The sequence below is a fragment of the Chelonia mydas genome, chromosome 6 (assembly GCF_015237465.2).
Source record: "Chelonia mydas isolate rCheMyd1 chromosome 6, rCheMyd1.pri.v2, whole genome shotgun sequence".
Classification (NCBI taxonomy): domain Eukaryota; kingdom Metazoa; phylum Chordata; order Testudines; family Cheloniidae; genus Chelonia; species Chelonia mydas.
In genome coordinates, this window is record NC_051246.2 from 39,090,561 (window position 1) to 39,104,381 (window position 13,821).

Below are 13,821 nucleotides of genomic sequence, written 5' to 3' on the forward strand. Positions count from 1 at the left end.
CACTGAAGCTTCCTTCAAAATATTTTGCAATGCATTTACAAGATGCTGTTTTCAAAATGTGTGTGAATGTCGTGGCTATGAAAGTGAGAGATTAATGTCACTAGCTAGAGACAGGCATAGCAGGGACAGGTGCTGTGCATATATATATACATAGCTCTGCCAATACGTCTCAGTCTTGATCAGCAACATTCGTACTGTTCTAATCCTTGTTCCCTCTTGTGCCAAATGTCGTGGTGCTTTTTTGATATGTATAAATGTTCCTATTTTAGCAGAAGTCACCGGGACTGCTTTTCGCTTACTTTTCAGCCTGTGCTTTTCTTGTGCTTGCCTGACCTGCGCCGTCGCTGCTGTAAAGTGCAGCGCCCAGCTTTGGGGACTGTTATTGTGCAGTGAAGTAATTCCGCTTGTCACGGGTTCTACATGATCTGAATTTCAAAAGCAAAGGAAATTGCAGTTAATAGTGCAGCCTCTTTCCAACTCTTTTCCCATCTTCAGTATTAATTACAGGCACTCTGTTCCATTTGACCTGCTTCATCATAGCTGAACTATACATTGTGCATTATTCATTGTGTAGTAATCTTACAATGAGAAATTTGAATGGTCCTTTGTATTATAAATCTTTAGAGCCAGATCCTGCACCAAAACTTGGTGGGGGACAGAATGATGTCGTGACCTCAAGGGAAGAGAGCGTCTTACCCCAAACAATTTATGCACCTGTGCTTGCCGGAGAAATACTTCACTCTTTCAAGTATAGAAGAATATCTAGTTTTAGGCAAAATGACTGCAAATGTTGCCTCCAGGATCAGGAGTAAACTGAACTACCCACAGCCACAATTACTCCTAGCCTGTGCCAGGTCCTCTTTAATCTCCGATATGTCATGTATGAACCCTGGAAGAGAGGAAGAAAGATGGAAAGACTCTGTCAAGCACTGGATATACTGTTCGTATTCTGCCCCAATAAACAGTACTTCTGCGTCATTTCAGACACGTCATTCCAGTACACTCTCCGTTACGCAGAGCTTAATCCTTTGCAGGATTTGGCTGCTAGGACGTAAAATGTGATTTGGGGTTATATTCGTAGTACACATACTGTGCTATAAATAGTATGGAACACAGGCCAAATCTATATCCCATTGAACTATGTGCACCTTCTGCCACTGACGTCAGCTGGGCCAGACTGGCTAACTAAAAATCATTGTAAGTAACAGTTTGACACCTGAACTTTTTTCAGATAATTTCATTTAACATTCTGCACTAGCCCAGATGGCACCATCTTAGAAAACATCTGGTCCCATCACTTCACTGCGCTAGCAAACGTAGTGTCTGTGTTTCAATGGTGAAAGTGCTAGTAGTATAGATCATGCTCAGGACTTTCTGGCTCACCAGAGCAGAATTTCAGGACATGGCAGTGGAAGGGCCTGGGTTCTTTCTACACTAGGACTTGGAGCTTTGCTAGCCAAAAAAAAAAAAAGGAGCACTACATTTGCGAGTACAGACAAGGTTGTAGAGTCACATTCTGTACAGTCCTTACGCTTTATGTGTCCCTTATTCTTTCAACTTGTGGTTGATAAATGGAGGAAACACTGTATCTATTGAAAAGGAGGACTTGTGGCACCTTAGAGCCTAACCAATTTATTTGAGCATAAGCTTTCATGAGCTAGAGCTCACTTCATCGGATGCATTCAGTGGAAAATACAGTGGGGAGATTTATATACATAGAGAACATGAAACAATGGGTGTTACCATACACACTGTAATGAGAGTGATTACTTAAGGTGAGCTATTACCAGCAGGAGAGTGGGGGGGGGGGAAAAACCTTTTGTAGTGATAATCAAGGTGGGCCATTTCCAGCAGTTGACAAGAACGTGTGAGGAACAGTAGGGGGGCGGGGGAGAGAGGGGGGAATAAACATGGGGAAATAGTTTTACTTCATGTGTGCCCAACAGGATCTCAAGTTTCATTCTAACTCAGAGCCAGAAGAGTACCCAGAAGTCACCTACTACAGGACAGGCCCAACAAAATAAATAACAGAACGCCACTAGTCATCACCTTCAGCCCCCAACTAAAACCTCTCCAACGCATCATCAAGAATCTACAACCTATCCTGAAGGACGACCCATCACTCTCACAGATCTTGGGAGACAGGCCAGTCCTTGCTTACAGACAGCCCCCAACCTGAAGCAAATACTCACCAGCAAACACACACCACGCAACAGAACCACTAACCCAGGAACCTATCCTTGCAACAAATCCTGTTGCCAACTGTGTCCACATATCTATTCAGGGGACACCATCATAGGGCCTAATCACATCAGCCACACTATCAGAGGCTCATTCGCCTGCACATCTACCAATGTGATATATGCCATCATGTGCCAGCAATGCCCCTCTGCCATGTACATTGGTCAAACTGGACAGTCTCTCTGTAAAAGAATAAATGGACACAAATCAGACGTCAAGAATTATAACATTCAAAAACCAGTCGGAGAACACTTCAATCTCTTTGGTCACTCGATTACAGACCTAAAAGTTGCAATTCTTCAACAAAAAGCTTCAAAAATAGACTCCAGCGAGAGACTGCTGAATTGGAATTAATTTGCAAACTGGATACAATTAAATTAGGCTTGAATAAAGACTGGGAGTGGATGGGTCATTACACAAAGTAAACTATTTCCCCATGTTTATTCCCCCCTCAACCTCTCACTGTTCCTCAGACATTCTTGTCAACTGCTGGAAATGGTCCACCTTGATTATCACTACAAAAGGTTCCCCCCAGCCCCCTCCTGCTGGTAATAGCTCACCTTAAGTGGTCACTCTTGTTACAGTGTGTATGGTAACACCCATTGTTTCATGTTCTCTGTGTATATAAATCTCCCCACTGTATTTTCCACTGAATGCATCCAGTGAAGTGAGCTGTAGTTCACGAAAGCTTATGCTCAAATAAATTTGTTAGTCTCTAAGGTGCCACAAGTACCCCTTTTCTTTTTGTGGATACAGACTAACACGGCTGCTACTCTGAAACCTGTATCTATTGAGTTAGAATGAAACATGAGATCCTGTTGGGCACACACAAAGTAAAACTATTTCCCCATGTTTATTCCCCCCTTCCCTCCCCCCCCCCCCCCCCACTGTTCCTCACACATTCTTGTCAACTGCTGGAAATGGCCTACCTTGATTATCACTACAAAAGGTTTTTTTTCTCTCCTGCTGGTAATAGCTCACCTTACCTGATCACTCTCATTTCAGTAAAAAGAAAAGGAGTACTTGTGGCACCTTAGAGACTAACCAATTTATTTGAGCATGAGCTTTCGTGAGCTACAGCTCACTTCATCGGATGCATACTGTGGAAACTGCAGAAGACATTATATACACAGAGACCATGAAACAATACCTCCTCCCACCCCACTCTCCTGCTGGTAATAGCTTATCTAAAGTGATCATCAAGATCACTGTAGCTCACGAAAGCTTATGCTCAAATAAATTTGTTAGTCTCTAAGGTGCCACAAGTACCCCTTTTCTTTTTGCGGATACAGACTAACACGGCTGCTACTCTGAAACCTGTCAAGGTACAGATGTGGATTTCCAAGATTTCACTTGACTGCAGTGTTCAGCACAATGAATGATATGTGGCAGTGTAATCTTACATTTTGCAGGGCTGCCTGGTGTTTACAGCTGACACGTCAACGCTACCACTGTAGGATACCAACAGACAGCACTGTAAAACATGAAAGGACAACTTTGCTCACATTTCCAGTTTTAAGTAGTTAAATTCTAGATATTTAATTCTTCAAAGTGTCCAGCTGGTGGTGCCAAATAGTAACTGTAAAGGTACATTTTTGTATCTTAAATCTTAACTACAAATATTGTAGGAACTGTTCTGTTTTGTGACACTTTTTCCTGTGATTTCTCAACCACACTTCTTCTAGCAATTTTCCCAGTCATGCTTCAATTAACGCAATGGGTCTGATACTCCACTGTCTCGCACCTTGTATAATTATGTACACCTTGTGGAAACACTTGTAGACCACTATCATTCTGATTTGGTATCATTTAACACCCATTTTGCACAAGGTGTAAATGGCTACACAAAGATCAAGCAGTGCAGCATCAAGCCCAATATATTTTCCATAAAATAAATGTTTGTTACTTCATAAATCATCAAGGAAATGTGAAAACACACACACCTGCCCTTTTAGGTCATGGCTGTATCTGTACCTGGCATTCAGGTCATTTATTTATCCCATCTGATGTGCTGCGTGGGGTCTTAAACACATTTATTATGGCTGCCAAGGTGTCAGCTTGTGACATTGGTTTCTGCAAAGTTCAGTTGTCAAAACTATTTACTTTGGGAAATATCTTTGTTTTAACATTTTTTTTAAAAAAAAAAGAAGGGCAGGGATCCAGTGTTATGTTTTATTGGCTTAGCAGTGACCTAGAAAATGTGCTGGCGAGAACAGAAAATTTAATGCACCAGTGAGTGCTTACAGCCACAATTTGTTTTAATTCTTTTTAATATTTGATTGTAAAGGTTAAAGCAGGAATGAGAATGCAAAATTAAAGTGCTTACTTTCCTATGGCTCTCTGCCAGTAAAGTCAGTGCTGACATAGAGGGGCTAAATTTTCTGCTGGTGACAGGGGGTCAGATCAGTCTGGCTGTTTACATGAATGCTGCCTCTTTGACTTTCACATTGCGCTGGGTCACAGGTATGGTCATTTTATAAAGATCCTTTGGTCCCTATCCTGGTGATTGCCCTTGGCTCCCACTGACTTCACATTTCCCACAATAAGATTACAACACAATGCATGTTACACAATACAGTGCTCCTGCTGTGACAATGCAGGTCAGATGGAATAGTGTGATTACCTGGGAATGGGAATGGGGAAAGTGTCAGACAGAAGGTAGAGCCAGGGGTGGGAGTGGCACTATTAACTCTGATTTCCATTGTTTTCTGGAATTCAGATCATGCAGAATGATGACCAATGGAGTCACTTCAATGCACAGTGACAGACATTTTCCAGAGCTGGACTCAGCACTTTGTAGGCAACAACACTGACCCTTCAGGTCAAACAAGTAAATATAAAGTATATCATGAACAGTAAACAGGAGCCAGTCACAGGGACGCCTGCTTCATCAGAAAAACATTTTGTGCTTACCAAAATAACACCTGACTTTGGTTTCGATGATGAGGGCACTCAACACCTTCTGGGATCAGACCCTTAATATGCACATTGATTTTTTATAATGCAGAGCATTGGCACTTGGTTGTTACAAGTAGTACTCCTTATTCAGCCCTACAGGTAAAGAAATTACTAAAATACAGCCTTTACCAAGGCAAAATCATTACTGTAGGCGTGTGGCATTTTAAGAATGTGTATCATGCAGTGTCTTAACATGTTAGGAAGATATGGGCCACATCTGCTCAGACTTTGTGCACAGTAAATATGTTTTTGTTGATAAGAGTTTTACTCTGCTGAGATATGTATCATGATACAGCCTGAAGTTTCCTTTGGGGATGATGAAGACTAATGATTTCCAGAAGCTCTTCAGGAAAATTAAATCCTTTACAAGGTATTAGGTCTAATCATTTTGTAAGCATTTAAAAACACAATGACCACATTTTTCCCTCAGTTACTCATGTGCAACTACAGTGCCATTAATGGAAGTTTTGCATATGCATGCAGAACTGACAGTACTCCAATTGCACTGTGTAACCAGTTACTGATCACTGTTGCATCATTTCTTGGGAGAAATGCATAGGCTATTTAAAATCTGCACTAAGGAATTTTAAGCATTGTAATTCTAGAAACAACATATCAAATCTTTCTTGCAGGAGTGGTATAGGCAGCAGTAGTGGAAGATATATGGGGCCAAGTTCTGCTCTTATGTATATCCAATTCATTTTTTTGAACTTCAAGAAAATGTAAAGAATGCCTATGCTAGGCTCTAAGAGCAGAATTTGGCTAATGATCTTTACTTTCATGAACAATAGTTGACCATTGGTTAACTTGTAATCTTTGTATCTTAAATCTTAACTACAAATATCGTAGGAACTGCAGTGTATCAGCCACTCATCACAGGTGAAGGGGTTTTGACCTGCTGCCTCTGCCTACCCAAGGGCTGCCCCCTGCAACTCAGTACCTATTTAGCCTTACTCTAGGCCTGCAGGGTTTCCAGGCCAGAGCTCCCCAGCCCTGCTCCACCTCAGGTACTCTCAAGTTCCCCAGCAGCCAGGCCCTTCTTACTCTAAGGCAGAGAGAGAGTGCACTCGTGGCTGCCTTGGCCTTCTTATACCAGGCCAGCTGGGCCCTGATTGGGGCGTGGCTCAGCTGCGGCTACTTTCCCAATCAGCCCAGCTTCTGGTCCACAGCCCCAGCCCTCTCCAAGGGCTGGCTTTTCAGCCCTGTCAGGGTCGGAGTGGGTGACCACCCCACTACAATATGTGTATGCCTAATTATTCACCCCATCTGCAGTTTAGCTGTTATTATCAAATGTATTTTTATGGACTGCCCTGACAATCTCCAGATTGCAGGTTTTTGTGTATTATGGGTGTATAATTATGGGTTCTGAGCTTTGATCTTTGGGAATGTGGTATGTTGAGTGGTATATTGTAAGGAATAATAAGGAAAAAACTAGTTTATGTTGAAGATTTGTAAATTGGTTTTAATGTGAAATTGCATATTACTATTAAAATATATATTCACTTTGCTTTGTTTTCCTTTAGCACAGACTATTGTATGCCTTGGAAGGAGGGCACTAACATGATACTATTTTGTCCTTATTTGAAGCTGGTAAATTACACTGGACACATATTTCATGTAATAAGCCAACTAATTCTGTATTTACGTAGCAAATTACCTTAGCATCTCCCTTTGGTTCCTCAATAGTGAAATGTGGAAGGACATTTGAAGTGTTGAAGCCTTGATTTTATGCTTCAATTAAGTTTTAGGGACTTACTTAAAATAGTTGGAAGGGAATATTTTAGGTCCTGATCCCACAAAGATGTAAGCACATGTGTAACTTTATGCATATGAGTAGCTGCATAGAATTCATTAAAAGAAAAGGAATACTTGTGGCACCTTAGAGACTAACCAATTTATTTGAGCATAAGCTTTCGTGAACTACAGCTCACTTCATCAGATGCATCCGATGAGCTGTAGCTCACGAAAGCTTATGCTCAAATACATTGGTTAGTCTCTAAGGTGCCACAAGTACTCCTTTTCTTTTTGCGAATACAAACTAACACGGCTGCTACTCTGAAACATGGAATTCATTGGGACTGCTCAGCTACTTTGTAGCCCATGAAAGTTTATGCTCAAATAAATTTGTTCGTCTCTAAGGTGCCACAAGTACTCCTGTTCTTTTTTACAAGTGCTTAAGGACTTTGCTGAATTGGGGCCAGAGTTCCTAAATGCACCCTGTAGAGAAGAATTTAGAAATGTGATGGGAATTATATTGTTTGTTACAGTTAACCACTTGTTCTGTATTTCTGAAGAATGCAGTTTCACAAGCCTAGATTGTTAATAATATTAATGTTGTATTTTCACAGAGCATGACTTAAGGTCAAATTTAGTTCAAAACCTAGCATTTAAAAACAGATACTTCCTAGTGATAGGGGAACTTTTGCTCTTTAGTAGCACTGAAATCAATATAAAAGTTCTGAAGACATTTTTAGATGTGAATTTGCTGCTGGAGCCACTTTCTAATAGCAGGCACATGCTGCTGTGAAATAGTTTGCATTTCATAACCCAAGATTTACGGGCTCCATGTCATTGCAGCCTATAAAAAGGGGTTGAGTTGTTATGCAATGGTTAAGAGCTGACTATAGAAGGTAATAGAATACGATGACTTTTTGGAATAAACTACAGAAACTATTGAAATAAACATCCCTGTACTTTCTATTGAATGTATTCATTGTGTATGACTTATAATATAAGTGAATGCTAGCATAATCTAGGGTGCTTATAATGTATTCCCAGGATTTTTGTTATATACTATAGTATTTGTGCTGTTTGATATATGGATACTGGTTATCAATAACTCACAGTTATGGGGTTTTAAAATATGTCATTCACACTTTGTGTTTTTATGGTACCTAGCACAATGGGGCCTTGCACTTGGTTAATCCCTAAACACTATCATAATTTGATTATTAATAATAATTATTCACAGCCATTTTCATTGTTCTTTTTCTAAGATACAACCACCTTCCCCACAATAAAAACATTAAAAATAAAAGTAATAATAATCATTCACTCAGCATATATAGACTTTGAAGGACAAATGAGTGACCCAGGTCCCAAGCAGTTATTCCCTTGCTGTTACTCCTTTAAAAATCAATTTCCACTTTACCTAAAGGAAAAATTGTAAAATATTAACTATTATCTCAATAAAAGGAGCTAAGCTGCAATAAAGAAAGCAGAGGCTTTATAATTATGCAACCCTGACACAACACAGGGCTATAGCAGATCCAGAGTTGCAACATCCCAACTGCAAATTAGAACTTGGAATGTCAGTTTTTTAAATTTAAAATCCAACTTGGTAGTGGCCACAGAGTATTTATAACAAGCATGATATTTCTGTTTCATAATATATTTTGCTTGTCCATCTCTTTGTCCTTTTGTGTTAAAGAAATAGAACTTAATTTTTGACTGAGCTGAGCTGACTGCTGGCAGGCTGCAAAGGCCAAACCCATAGCCACATTTTATGACAAAATAACTCACCCGAGAGCTATAAACACTCACAATTTAACTTTTAGAATAAATGGTAGGTTTTAAGAAAAAAATTCCCAAAAGTGCTGTAATAGGTCAACGCCATAAAAATATGCAGCCAGGAGTAGCCAGTTTCGATTTGCAGAGCAAAAATGAGTAGTTCTGAGTGGGTAAGGGCCGGAAGAAAGGAGGCCTAGAAATAGGTGAGAAAAAGCAATGGGGCGCAACATTAGGCAAGAGATCAGAGGAGAACATTTGCCTCAGAAATAGGAAAACTCTGACCAATGCCATGAGCTTGCAAATACCCTGCATATGCTTAACATTACACACTGTGAAAAAGAACCCTTTGACGTCAGTGGGACAACATGCAGTGCGTAATGTTGAGCATGTGTGTAAGTCTTTGCAAATTCATGGAGGGAGCTTGGTGATATCACAATTCACATGAGCTCTGCTCTTGTTTATGGTACACCTTTGATAGATGTAATGGAAGTTGGAATCTGCTGACTGTGGCCCTGGTCCTGTGAAGACCCATTGAACTACTCACATGAATAAAGTGACTTACAAATGTAAATCTTTGCAGGATCAAAGTTTAAATGGTTATTAGGGTCTGATCCACCACTTGTTGAAATCAGTGGACAGTCTCCCATAGGCTTGAATGGCCCATTGTATCAAACCTCCCACTGCATAAACTGAGCTGCTGCCAGTACTTAGAAAAGATGTAAGAAAAATACTTCACAAAAGCATGATTCAATATTCCCAACACAACCAAAGCACAATAATTGTGCACCTTTTGTGTTATTACTCACTGTACTTACACTAGCCTAATAGTGTAGCTAATACACTAGCCTCTGATAGTTTACAATGGCTGCAGTAGCCTTCATTTTACATGTGTATTCACAATCCAGATGCCCAGCAATATAAATATTATATTATACACAGACACATATTTACTTACACAATGTGGGCTGGTAAGGTGTGGTGCATTGTAAAGTTTTTATTGGCATCTCTCTGAGATGACTGTATTACAAGAGGCAGAGGCACAAATGAGTCAGGCAGGTCATCACAAACAAGTGCCAGTAAAAACTTCAAGGCACACCACTGCATTCCATAACTGTACAGAGCTCACTGCAGCATCAGGCCCTTCATGACCAACCTGATTCTACAAATGGAGGCACTGGAGAAGTAGGACTAATACAATTTAAAACTCTCTAGAAGTTTTTTATACATTAGGTTATGTATTAAAAACAAGGGGAGACAAGTGCTGGGAAGTTCTTTTCCCAACCAACACTCTCTCTTGGTTGATGCCTTGCTCTTCATGTGCATCCTTTTGCTTTGCTTCTCTCTCTTCCCCCATCAAGAAATACTAACTCCACCCATGCCACAGGTGGCAAACAGGACTGGAGTGAGGAAGCAGGGAGTGACTTGGTGCTCATTCATTGGCTAGCTGGCAGGATTTAATGACCTGTGTGGGGCTTCTTTCCCAACTATGAAACACTCCTAAAGCTGTATCCATGTTATCTTAGACAAGGAAAATAATTTATTTTTGTGGTGGATCCCCTTGCCTTTTTCTGTGTGAAATGTGCTAACTGGACAGGAATATTAGAAGCAAGTCTGTTGGAGTTATAGTGGACAAGTGGAGGTTAGAAGCCCCCAAGTGCAGAATAAGCTGAATTTTTGTCTGTGATTTGCAGTTTTATTCTATGGGTGCAGAAATATACTGTTGCCTTTTATGTGATGGTAATCATGTGACATGCATTGTATAGCACCTTCCATCCAAGGATCTCAGCACACTTCACAAACTTTCATTAATTTTGCCTCACAATCCAGTGTCATAGAGGTAATTATTATTATCCCCGTTTTACAAATGAAGTAACTGAGAGACAGTGATGTTGAGTGACTTGCCCATGTCACACAGCAAATCTGTTGCAGTCAGAATACAGCCTAGGTTTTCTTGATTTAGTCTTGTGCTTACCACAAGACTATCTTTCCTTCCGGGTTATGTGGTATAACCATGCTATTGAAATGTACAAACCAGTATTTACTTTTGTTGTTTATAATAATCACTGTTACATAGCATCTTTCATCTGAGGATTTCAACATGCTTAACAAACATTAATTAAGCTTCCCAACCCAGTCTCACCCAGGTAAACCTCTCCCTATAAAGGTAAAATATTTCTAAACAGAATTGGTCAAAATGAGACCCAGAAGGGCGGGAAGCTGTTTGCCCAAATATACATAGTGAGTCAGTCAATGACAGAGCCCAGGCTAGAACCCAGGAATCCTGCTCTCGCCTAAGGCACCGTTCTGTCCTTCTAAAGGAAGCTGTAGCACATGTGGGGCAAAAAATTTTTTAAAGGTATAATAAAATATTGAGATATAGGCATTTTTAATGTATATGAAACCTAATGCCTCTTATATTAAAAATTTGACCTCGGGTGGATCAGTTGGTTTGCGTCTTTGGGGTTTTTTTAATGAATGATTTCCATCAGACTAGAGGCCCAATTATAGTTGTGAAAACGCCTTGCTCAGAGTGCCCAGTGCCATGTTGGAATCAGGTCTGGCAGACTGATACTGATGAATTTGTCTGCCGTGTTTGAGGCTGTCAATGAGAAAATTCTGCCATCTCTGCGTAAGTGCTCCCTAACTTGATCCTCTTAACCCTTACTTGAACGGGGTAGGCTTGTTTCATGTGAGTAGTTCTAATGACTTTTAATCCATTGAGGCAAATCTGTTTGCACAAGTAAAGGTTCAGAACCGGAATCCATCAAAGAGCACAAGGCCACTGAACGCTCTGAAAACTGATTGTCATAACTGGCACTGGGAGTGTAACTGAAATTATTCAGAAGGGTGCAGTCAGAGATTGGAGACCTGGGATTTGCCAACCCATGGCCACCTCCACCCAACAAGTGGCATCACAAACAAGATTTGGGGAGTTTCAGCAGGGACCTCCTGAGACCAAGTCACTGAAGGAGCGGACAACCTCCCTTTCTCCTCAGGCACTTCCCCCCAAGACTATATCAGGGCAGAGGAAAGCAGCTATCCTTTCCCCATAGGCGGCTGCTCCCACTCCAATGAGTATGCCTTGCCACATGGGAGCTCTCTGGCCGCCTTAGGTCACTGGGAGGAAGCCCTTGCTCCAAGTGGAATTTTCAGCTGGAGAAGCAGGAGCAGCACCAGCACTAAGGCTGGAGATGGGGAGAGAGTCCAGCTGAGGATAGAGAGGATAGCCATGCAGGTGGGAAGTGGGAGGGTGGAAGCTGGACTGCTGGGAGTTGATTCAGACTAGAGAGCTTTGATTTGTCTAACTAGGCATGCAGTACTTGGTGCATCGGATTACTGGGGTCTGAGACTGAGTTGGGTTTGCTGTAACTCACATGAGGGTCTGCCCCTGGGATTTTACCTGGTAGTGACTGGGGCTTGCTCCCTTCAGATAAAAGTATTGTCCTATTGCTAAATGTGGTGTTTGTCCTGGGGGTTAACTCTGGCCTTCCCAAAAGGGGGGTTGTTGTGCAATCAGAGGTTTTGGGATACCCCTCACCATCCCCTGAAGGATGCCCTCCTGACAATTGCAATGACTTTCTCAGTGACAATAGGGTCTTCATGGCAGTTCGTTTTCTGGTTGTCATCGTTTTATCTCCCGTTGGATCCATGGACTTGAATCACCTCTCACGTCACTGTAAATCAGGAGTAGCCATGCTGAAGTCAATGAAGTGATAACAGTGTAACTGAGAAGAGAATCTGTTCCATATGCGTGATTTACGTTTCTCTGCTGCTGTTCCACAAGACCAGTTTTGACTTCCCCCTTGCTGTCTGAGATATCATTCAAAATCATATGCAGCTTTTCATTTTCTACTGCAGATGGTACACAACTGTATTTGTGTTGGTTTCTCATGAGCTAGAAGCAGCCTGTTCAATCCTATTTGCCTGAAGGAGGCTTGGCTAGCATTCCTTATGGGGAAAAAAGAACCAGAAGTAAAGGTTTCTAAATATACCCTTGCTAAATGTACTGATTTTATTCTTTCTTTATGTGGAATTATTTACAGCTACTGTATCCTGTCTGGTTTAGAATGCTTCTTGTCATCTGTCATTTGAGAACCATATTTCAAATGTTTCAACATTTTCTTTTTACCATTTGTGGAATAGCATTGGACCTTGCCCCAGATCTTTTGACACTTGCCAACACTTACATTGACAGTAGGCTGGATTACTGCAATTCCTTCACAACTGGTCATCCAGACACATCTATTAAAAGATTTAATTAGATACAAAATACTACCCTAGAGCTTTATCACCTTTCTAAATATTCTAGTTGCATTACTCTATTATTGAAATATTTGTATTGTCTGCTGGTTTATGCCCCTCTTGATTTTAAGTTATTTCTTTTTAGTTTGTTACAATATATATATCCTTGCTTGTTCCCTATCAATGAAAAATATATGGCTAGTAGGGTTAAGGACAATAAGAGGAAATTCTTTAACAATATTGGGAATGAATGAAATCCTAGCAATGGTAGAGATCACTAGACAAGGATAGTAAAATTATCAATCACAGTGCAGGAAAGGCTGGAGTATTCAATGAAAATTTCTGTTCTGTTTTGGGGAAAGAAGCAGAATGATGTATTCCTATTTCATATTTCATAATGAAATACCTTCTATTTCATCCATATTCAGGAAGGACATTAAAGAGCAAATAACTCTGAGGACAGCTTGCACTCAAGACTATTAAAAGAACTGGCTGAGGAGTTCTCTGAACTACTAATACTGATTTTTAACAAATCTTGGAACACTTGGGAAAAAGGCAAATGTGCCAATATTTAAAAAGGGTAAATGGGATGACCCAGGCAACTTTAGGTCAGTTAGCCTGACATTGATTCCAAATCATAGAAAGGCTGATATGGGATCCAGTCAATAAAGAATTAACAGATGGTTGCATAACTTATGGCAATCAACATGGTTTTATGGAAAATAGGTCTTGTCAAACAAAGTTTTGTTTTTCGATCATATCACAAATCTGGTTGATAAAGGTACTTGTGTTGAAATAATATACAATTAGATTTCTGTAAGGCATTTGATTTAATCTCACATGACATTTTGATTAAAAAAAAAACAACCC